This window comes from Numida meleagris, chromosome 10 (genome assembly GCF_002078875.1).
Source record: "Numida meleagris isolate 19003 breed g44 Domestic line chromosome 10, NumMel1.0, whole genome shotgun sequence".
NCBI classification, from domain to species: Eukaryota; Metazoa; Chordata; class Aves; order Galliformes; family Numididae; genus Numida; species Numida meleagris.
Genome location: NC_034418.1, coordinates 8291752 through 8301751, shown reverse-complemented (window position 1 = coordinate 8301751; position 10000 = coordinate 8291752). Strand labels below are relative to the sequence as shown.

The following is a 10000-nucleotide window of genomic DNA, read 5'->3' as shown; positions in this document are numbered from 1 at the left end:
TTAACCAAAGAGCTGGCTAAAGGCATCTGCAGTAATGCTGTAGAGCACGGTTGATCTCAGTATGATAAATGTCCGAGATCGACTTCCAGGAAACCACATTTGTCAGGAGTTCCCAACATATTTAAACTTTGTGTTGGAAAGCTAGGCCAATTGCAGCAAGACTCCATCACAGCCATGTCTACAAAATATACTGCAAAAACCAAGACAAGCCAGTGAACAATTTGTGAGATGCCTTTCTTTCCTCTATGCCTTTCTAATTTGCTAAGAATTAGAAGTGTGTATTCTACCTAGAGCTACAGCCTTCTGCTTACTATTTACCTCTATGAGCAGTAGCTCCCTTCCTAGAACTAAATTTCCAGGCATGTATAGTCACTGCCTTAAAATATATATATTATTTTTTTAAGTTTTTTAAAACAGCTTTAAGCCTTTTTGTTTTTCATTTTGGTAAAACATTTATTCACTCTTTAAAGAGGAATTTGATATATATCACCATCTGAAGAAAGTCATGTCAGTTTTAAGTTAGCCACAGATACAGCTGTGGAGATTGGGTTTCCTGTCAATACCAGGACCTTCTCAACCGCCTGTCTCTTTCCAGTTCTTCCCTCTTCCGCTGTGCCCCATCCAAGCTTTCTTGTCTTTGTGTGCTAGCATGTTAGCAGACTTCTTCCATACTTATCTATTACTCATCAGGCAGCCATTTTCACCCCCCTCCATCAGCAGCATCAGATTTGACTACCATACTTCTGTACTTCTGCAACCAACTTCTGTACAACCTAGTTTTCACAGAATCCTACCCTACTTGAACACAGGATAACACCTCACCTCTAAATCCTCTATAGTGCTCACAGGAAACTAGGTAGCTAATGGATGGGTTAAAATACAGAATGCCTAAAACTTTATATAGTGCAGGATAATATTGGATGAAGACTTTTGAACAAAGGTTGTTTCTTCTCATATGCAAGAGTGTGACTTTGTAAATTCAACAGAATAGATCTGATAAAGTTACAACTACAGGTCTTTAAGGAAGTCATTATGACCACAGAGATACAAAGATTCTTTTGCACAGATGCTCTCATACCTACTGCTGCTGTTACAATTAAACATTTGCTGCAGATAACCATGGGGGAAGGTTTTCACATTTATTTTGACTGCAAATTAAAAATTTGTCCTGTTTATATTATGTTTGCTTTTGAGAGTTGTGCATTTTTGGATAAGGGACTAAAAAGTAAAATATGTCCATCTCATTTTTAGAAAACAGTCTCTAGGTAAATTCTACTTGATTCTCCTCTACTCAAATACAGACTCCTAGGCCAAGGGGTGCAGAACAGGGCATTCCTACAAAGCAACTACAGATTCAGTACATTAGCTGGGTTGCATTCTGATATCTGTCAAACACTGATCACCACCTAGCCTTTAATGAGAGCGGTTTGGAGAAAGATGCTCTTCACCATGAAAGACTGCCAAAATTTGCTTCACTAGTTCGAACCGGATCAAGAGCACAATACAATGCAAAGCCAGTTCACATATTTGTATATATTTGTATGACTTCCTTCAGATGATTTTTTTTTTAAGTAAAATTTTATTCATGTACTCAAATGATTCAATTTAAGATCAGGAAGTTTTTTGAAGAAAAATAATGTGGTACAGTAATTTGATTATGCCTACAATCAGATACCGCATTCTACAGGCAAACAATTTCTGTGAAACTGAACAGTTTCTTGCTATGTAGCTGTGATTCGTGCATTTAAAATGATACATTTAAAGCTATCAATAGTAAATCAATTGCAAGTATAGAAGATAAAACTGAAATAATTCATCATATCACTATAGGAGAACACAAAGAGTAGTCATAATAGGTCGTTTTGACTTTAAATTGAAATCTGTTTCTAGGTTTTTCAAGGACAATTCGCTTTACAAAACTTTAATGTATACACAAAAATCATCCATCAGCACATCTGATCCAAATATACTAATGATTTTTATTGGTCAGATCTTGAAAGTGAGGTTTATTTTTATGGAGTATGCATTAATTAACCCAACATGTACTATCTTCCAGTATATCTAGCCAAGTACTTTCATTTAAACATGTTTATTGTGAAATGTTTGCATTCCCAACATTTGTGGCCCACACACAGACTATTTCATACTTCACTTCTGAGCAGTTACAAAAGTTAAAGAGTTATTGTTTTTGATTAATGCATTTTGGGGGGCTTTTTTTTTTTCCCAAATGTTCCAAAACTAAGTTCTGAAGACATTCTACATGAAAACATCTACATGTATTTATCTTTAAAATGGAGTATTAAGAGAAAATGAGCGGGATTCACTTTAGATCACTTCCACTTCTTGGAAAGTGGACGTTGTTAACTTTTGTATATAATTCGACTGAGCTTATACAGAATATTAATTGATTGAATTGATATAACTTTATCAATCATAAAAAGAAAAGCTATGTTCGCAGATACGTGGAGTGGTGCATTACAGATGGGAGTTCTAAGGCTGTGGCTGTCATCTTTTGATTAAGAAAAGGAAATGATTTCACTAAAAAGATATTCCCTCTTGTGTTGTTTTAACTGAGTTTGTACTTTCCACCGAACTGGACATATTTATTGAGACTCATAAGTTACTTCACGGTTACCAACATCACTGTAATCTCAACAAACTATCTTTTTTCTTGCCAATTATCTAAATATCATAACTATAAAATATCTTAAAACATTCTCTATAGTGTAAACATCTTAGCTACAAAGCTTTAAGTGTAAACAGTATGATGCATCAGAATGATTTTAAGCGATGTTATAAAAACTGCTCTTAAAAACTAAACAAAAATGTAAAGCTTCCATCTGTTTTATGATTTTTCCACTGTAGAACTACTGCTGTGTGCCAGTTTACTGAACCATGGCTTGCTAAAGAGATTGCTGGGGTCACAGATTGAAAAAACAAAGAGCAAGTCTTTAATGGTTGATTTTTTTTTCTCAAGTCTCTTCGATACGGTTTGAACAGAATTAAGTGCATGGCAGCAGAAAACACAGAACATAAAAATGCTCATGTTGCCTGTTGCAACGGTACCCTTCACAGGAAGATTAGCATTTTGGAGGAGATGTCATTTAAGCAATTACCTTAAGTTCTTTTGTGACTGTATACCTATGTAGTCACCATCAAACAGCTGCTATCCTGTGTTTCTTTGCACTGTGTATGTACAGAGTTAAATATAGACTGGAGATTGCATACCAAAGGAGGGAGCATACTCAGACTTACTTTGCATGCATCCTTACCCAGCTATGAGGGAACAATAATTCTGAAATTCTGGACATTCTTTACTCTGAATGCCGAGAGAAAGGAAAGCCACAGAAGGCACCAAAAAAAAAATCTGTCTTAAATACAGAATTGCATATTGAAATATTTAAACAAAGCAGAATGAACCTACTGAACTACTGAGTACCAAGTCAGACTTTGTATTCTTCTAGAAATGAAAATACAGTTATGCTTGCATAATAAGTCTGTTTACATCATACAGGAAAAGCTGAAGAACCTGGTATACAGCAAAGTACAGTACACTTAGCTACAAGCATTTGAATACAGTTATGCACTGTACTGAAATACAGTTTCCGAAATAAACCTCGGTTGCTTCACTCAGTCTTTTCATGTGAATATGGCCAAACTGGATGATGACAGAGGGCTAGCAGTTTGGGGGTTGCAAACACACAGGAAGACAGAACAAATGAGAAATGTACTGTAACTAGGCTGCAACTTTATTAAGTTGATTGATCTGGGAACTTTCCGGAAACAACATGAATATCAGGCATCCTAGTTCCTTTCTTGATCTACCTACATTCCTATTGGACAGCTATCATCAGATTTTCTTATCAAGCTCTGCCTTATTTCTTGGATCTTGTCACTTACTGCTCAGGGATTACAGCCTTGAGAAACAAACTTGTCTCCTCACTGAATCAGACATCAAGACCTCAGTTACCATTCCAGGGTTTCTTCCAGGAGAGGCTCTGGTGAGAATGCGCTTCCACAGAGGCACCTGTGGCCAGACAAACTACTCAAGCTCTACCTTCTTCCCACACACATAAAACTACCATCTAGTACAGAATTTTACTCCCGTTGTGGTGAAGAGGCAGAAAACTCCTCAAAGGCAAAAATATTTTTGTTCTTAACTGGTCTGCAAAGTCTACACCTTTGTCTCCATGTGTGGGGAAGAGAAGTAAGCAGCCTGTCAATACAAAGAGGGATTCTGACTCCATCCCTTGGAGTTACTCCTGCACCAAGTAGAGACCTGGCACACAGCTTTGATGACACTTCCTAAATGAATCCAGACTAATTCACAGCTAAACTGTATTATCCTTACAAGAAAGGCAGTTCACATCATGAGAAAGAGTGATGGGATCCATACCCCATAAACTGATGCAGCAACCTTGCCACAGAATTGCAGCAGTGCCCTTTCCACTTGTGTGTATGGCCTTCTTTCCAGGTTCTCTACTCACACTGGATAGAATCCTGTAATCCTTACTCATGTAAAATCTTAACCACAATGAAGAAGTTTTTGCTTTCAGTGTTGTGGAGCAAAATCTCTGCCCGGGGCAACTGCAACTCCTGAACACTTTAAATGTCTATCTTAAATGCCAAAATGCTTTCTAAGAAATTGGAGATCCAACATTATATGCTACAATGCTACTGCACTGTAAAGTTTTCAGAATGACCACATCTGCAAGAGTTGTAGCAACTGCACTACAAACACAGCCTACACAATTCTGAGCAAATTCTAAACATACTCTCACATTCATGTTATCCTCTGCCACCACAGTCTTCTCAACAACAAGGCATCTTAAGTCATAGATACTTGGCATTCTTCCCATAAGGAGCATTATTTGAAGGTAAAAAAAAAAAAAGGCCCTCCTCCCACAACACCAGCTGTTTAACTACTGTCATCGAAAAGGGTGTTTGTTTAATTCACAGATACATTTTAGCTATTAATTGACACACACCATTGAATCTATGCTTCTTCTACCTCCGCAACAGGGAATAATCTGTTCCACATGATTTTCAGGGATTCAATTGAAACAGAGATCTTACATTCGTATATTTGAGGGTCTCTCACCTTTCTGAGAAATATTTAAGTCAATTAAAGAATTAATCACATCTTATGTACATCTTACCTGCTGCTGCCAGAGCAGTAAAGTCTAGTAGTCTGCGCACATGTCTACAGAGCAGGAACAGACATCAACACACTCCGTGGCTAGAAGAGGTCCTTTAACCTCTTTGCCTCAGTTTCCCCATCTGAAAAACAAAGTGAAACAAATTGCGGAGTAAATACTAATAAACACTGCAATTCAAAGTAAAATTCGGAGTTAACAGCATTAGGAACACATAACTATTTTCTGGTTTTGTCTGTCTGCAAAATTTGGAGCATATGTGCTGTACCAATATTAGCATGCCTTCACAGTCAACATCTAGAATGTTTAAATATTCACTGACTTCAAATTTCAAATTGAAGTTTGACATTCATTCTGTAGATGCAGCAGTATCAACCATTAATCACGGAATACAATTAAGACCACTTAATTTATATAATCTACACACAGTGGTCAAAAGGTATACTTTTGTATATATAACCTCAAATTTTTAAAAGTATTAGCTGCTTACATAGATTATGTGGTACATCCCCTCCCTCCTTCTGGTTGATTTATGTGACTGAGCAACCAGACAAAAAATTCTGAGATGTATGTTCAGCCGTAATGCTTACAATTTATATTGTGTATTGAATCAAGTAAATATGGAACTCACACAATCAGGGAACAGAAGAAATAACATGATTTAGGTAACCAGCTATGACTGTAATTTTATAAATAATCTAAACAACAACAACAAAAAAACAACTCTGAGAATATAGATTCTGAAAATGTACTATTTACCAGAGTTCTGTAAGTAACCACTGAATAAATGCTTTGCACATTCACAAGAAAAGAAAAACTTCAGCATATAACTAAAGGAGTTTGTTTGGAACTACCTACCCAGTGATTTTTTTCCTTCTTTAAACTACCTCTATATAATAGGAAAACTAAATTATATAGTATCTAATGCACTATCTTTGTGAATTCATTAATTTTCAGGCAAGTTACAGCAGTATGTAACGCAAATATTAACATTCACTTAAGAAATAGGTATATAAAGTTACCAAAATCTACAGACATGTTATTTCAAAAGAATACCTCAACCCTGCTTAATGCTGACATCCTCTCAGCTGTGTCCTTCTGGTCTCTTTTCAAGCCCACTTTCTCAAGTACAAACATACCTTTGCTCAGGTGAGCAGATCTCATTCACCAAAAGTACAGCCACAGTCACTACACACATTTCTTTCCTACAGTTGCTTGAGTTTCCCACAGATTTTGCACTCACCATAGCATGAGCTGTTTTTTCTACTTGTTTTTTGGGTGTCTGATCAGTGTTTAGAAATCTTTATCTTTAAAGAAATGAGTTATGATAAAGAAAGAAAATGAAGAGGAGGAAGTACGAAGCTAATGCCTTGTGCTTTAGCTCAAAGAAACCAATGTTTCCAGACTATAGAAATGTAGTTCCTAGGTAAAGATGAAAAATTCCATGTTATGTCTCAGGAAACCACAGTATAGCAGACACTTTGCTAGTTTTCTTATCTCAGACAGAAACAGTGTGGATAAAGCTGGCTAGCCCGCTTGCACATTTCCTTCTGAAATCACTAATAAAGTTTGAGAGGGGTTATTTTTAAAGCAGCTCTTAGAGCGTTCCAGCTCACTACTGTCAGCTTCAGATCTCAAATATAATTTGATTTATAATTACATTTAAAAAATAGCATTAAAATAACATTAGAGGGGTCATAATCTGAACTTTTTAATAGTTATGCACGTAGCATAAATTTTGCAGTAGATCTCCAGCAGGATTCATCTGGAACATATTCTGATCAAAATTCCTTCCTTCAACCAAGGAAGTACTATGCTGAAGTTGGTTTGCCAAGAAGCCTGTGTGGAACCCTGTATTTCAACACTGGTTCAAATGTAAACAGATTGACATACACTGTGGGATATTTGTTAGTCAAAGTGTCTTCTTGCATTATAGCCAGGTCCATATCTGTAAACAATGATGGGTGAGAAAGTGTCAGAGAATCTCAGATTAGGCCTCTACACTTAGAAGACAAGCATGGCATTCCTTGCAACATCCAGTTGGCTCCATCACTCCTGAACTTTAGAGTTTTAATTTTCTTAGCCTCTCTGTGGTGGAGTGGCACTGACTTAGATTGGTCAAGTTCTTCACTCATCAACCAAAATATTCATATAGTGACAAACCAGCGACCCCAGCCCATTTTGATACCCGGTGTCAGCAGAGAACCATCTCTTTTCCCAGCTGTGCCACCTACTCACACCAACATTCAGTACATTTCACAATATTTTTGGTGCAGCTGCAAGCCTGAAAATCCCTGAAGACAAGATGGGATTCTGATGGGAGATGCGCTTCATGACAGATTTGCCTTGTACCCTATGTCTGACCTTCTGATAAGAAAACTTCTCATCTAATCAGTTCTACACCGGTGCCTGGCTATGACTTCAGAGGAGCAGACAGACAAGGAATTCAGCCTCTGAATGCCAGTGCTAAAGTAAATGATCTAGTAAAAAAAATAAAAGAAATCTGTGCCTTAAAACCAAGTTTGAAATTTTATAGGCTTTTACTCCATAATTTGTACTTGAGCCTTCTGTTATTTTTAAACAAATTTAATTTCTTACAGCTGTGAAATTTACATTTTAAGAGTGTCTAGTGGCCATGTGCATTAATTACTTTATTGTAATATTTTAATGAGTTTGGGGTTCAACTCTGACAGAATCCTGCTGAATCCTTCTTTCCCCACAGAATTAAACTAGGACCTGATTCAGTCACAATCTCATGCACCTAGATCCAAACCCTGCTGGACTTGTACAGTATTTTGTCTTATAAAGTCCCTGAACTTTAAAACTGGCTCCGGATTTTAGCACTTCTTACCAAACCAGTGCCACCCTGAGTCAGGAGCAGAGCTAGGCTTTGAAAAAGTTTGTATTTAGAGCTGAACTTCATGGCTATGCCTGATCTTAACCAAAACTGGTAGGAAAATGCAAAATTCAGTTGAAGCTATCATTTGGAATGATACTGTTCTTTAGTACATTTATGTAAAGATGCAAATGCTCCCGTCTTAGTACATATAACACGGAAACTTTTAGGCCTCAAAGGTTAAACTTCTAAAGAGTACCTAAATTCAATTGGGAAAACTGGAAGTTCACTACTGAAGGATTTTTGCTTTATACACTACTATGTACAGTTGAAAAACATTACAATATCTATATTTCTGCCATACTATTCCCTTTATGGACATCGGTGGTTTGTGTGAAATAGTTTCTTTTTCATCTGCAGACATGTGTAAGTAGTAGTGAATTACTGGGGGTGGAAAGGATTTGGGAGACAAGCAGAACGAGACCAGTTTTTAGACTGGTTTTAGCCAGTGCTTAATTTCTGTGTTTGCCATTTTGCAGGTGTAACTACTCATCTTGGGGACTTGGCCAGAAACCTTCAGACCACTGAGGGACTCTGCAATTTGAATTGACGAGATAAACCTTCTGCCAGCATCTAAATGCACTTTAATTCTTCATGAATAAGCTGAAGATGAAAATGCATAACACACTGAACAACAGGTTCAAGTACCAACTCACATAAACACAGGAGAAGTGGGACTGGTGGTTTCAGTTGACTGCCAATAGTAAGAGGTCCATTCGTTATTAAGTGCAGCCCCACACATCGCATCAGAGAGCAGCATTTGGAAATCTGACCATTTGTGTCCACACCTCTCACCTCGCTTTGCTAGGTCAAATTTAGAATGGTAACTCCATTGCTACCCCGCTTTTAAAAAAGCATGTTTTCAAACCACTTACAATAAGAGCAACAGTTATTATTCAGTACATGCTTTTTATCAGATTAAAGATAAACTTTATTATAACTGGTGGAGATGGTATCGATGATTTGTGGTCTATGAGAATTCTGTAATGAGAAATGGTAATCTGTCTTGGGGCAAACAATATTGTTCTGTTTACTATGCAATTAACAATATTAAGTCAAGATTCTATTACTGATAGCTGCAAATAAGGGTCGGTAGAAGAAACTGGAAGCACTGGTAACCTTCACAGGAACTGAGAACTATAAATTATTTGTGGTGCTTTAGCCTGACATTCTCTCTCATACACTCAAAAATGTTCCTCACTGCTCCAGAAATGTTCCCTGTAAAAGTATCCATACTCTACACAATCTGGGGAAAAGCCAGAAGTTCTCCTTGTGGCAAGTACTGAGCGTACAGGAGGTGGAGAAACTTCCTTTTCAGAAGAGCATCAGTAATCACAAACAAAGTTGCCCTGGAAAAAGTATTATAAAAAACCAGCAAGAGGGACAAAACAAGAAGTGAGACTTCCTGTTTGATTCCTAACGTATTAAGTGTGAAATAAAGGAAATATTCCTGCTCTGCATTTCTTTACTTCCGTAGACTCAGTGCCATACCTTTGTAAGACTGAAATCCTGTACTTCTTGTTTACTCTTAAATCAGCCTTAAGCAACCACCATATGGAGCCGTGAGACACCACAGACGTGGCAGAAATGGGCCTTAACTAACGATCAGGGCGAACTGTACTGGGATTCTGAGGGGGCACTTTGAAGTGGCTGCTTAAGACAAGGGCTGACCTATAATGGAGCCCCTCCATGAAGCAATACAGTTTTTACATTATAAAGCCCAGAACTGTAAATATTATCGACCACAAAAATCTCACTGCCTTTTTCCAGTCTGCCCATTAATTGTACATGCAGTGCAGCCTTTTCGCACCAAATCTGCAGCGGTCAATTTTGAGGTTACCTCAGAGGGAACCCAGGCAGAACTATGGCACTGCGTTTTCTATGGCAAGCAATAACTATAAAGTGTAAGGGTCTTTCTTGCTAAATTACTGCTAAATCTTAAAAAAAA

General features: G+C 37.4%; 1 protein-coding gene across 7 annotated transcripts in view; it reads right to left on the bottom strand.

Annotated features, from left to right (window-relative positions):
• Positions 1-10000, bottom strand: part of ZNF536 (zinc finger protein 536) — a 328996-nt gene that overhangs the window by 226027 nt on the left and 92969 nt on the right. For all 7 annotated transcript variants that reach the window (XM_021408612.1, XM_021408611.1, XM_021408610.1 and 4 more), the window contains one exon: positions 5160-5280. The gene's annotated coding sequence lies outside the window, so the exon portion shown is untranslated. The remainder of the gene's footprint in view (positions 1-5159; positions 5281-10000) is intronic.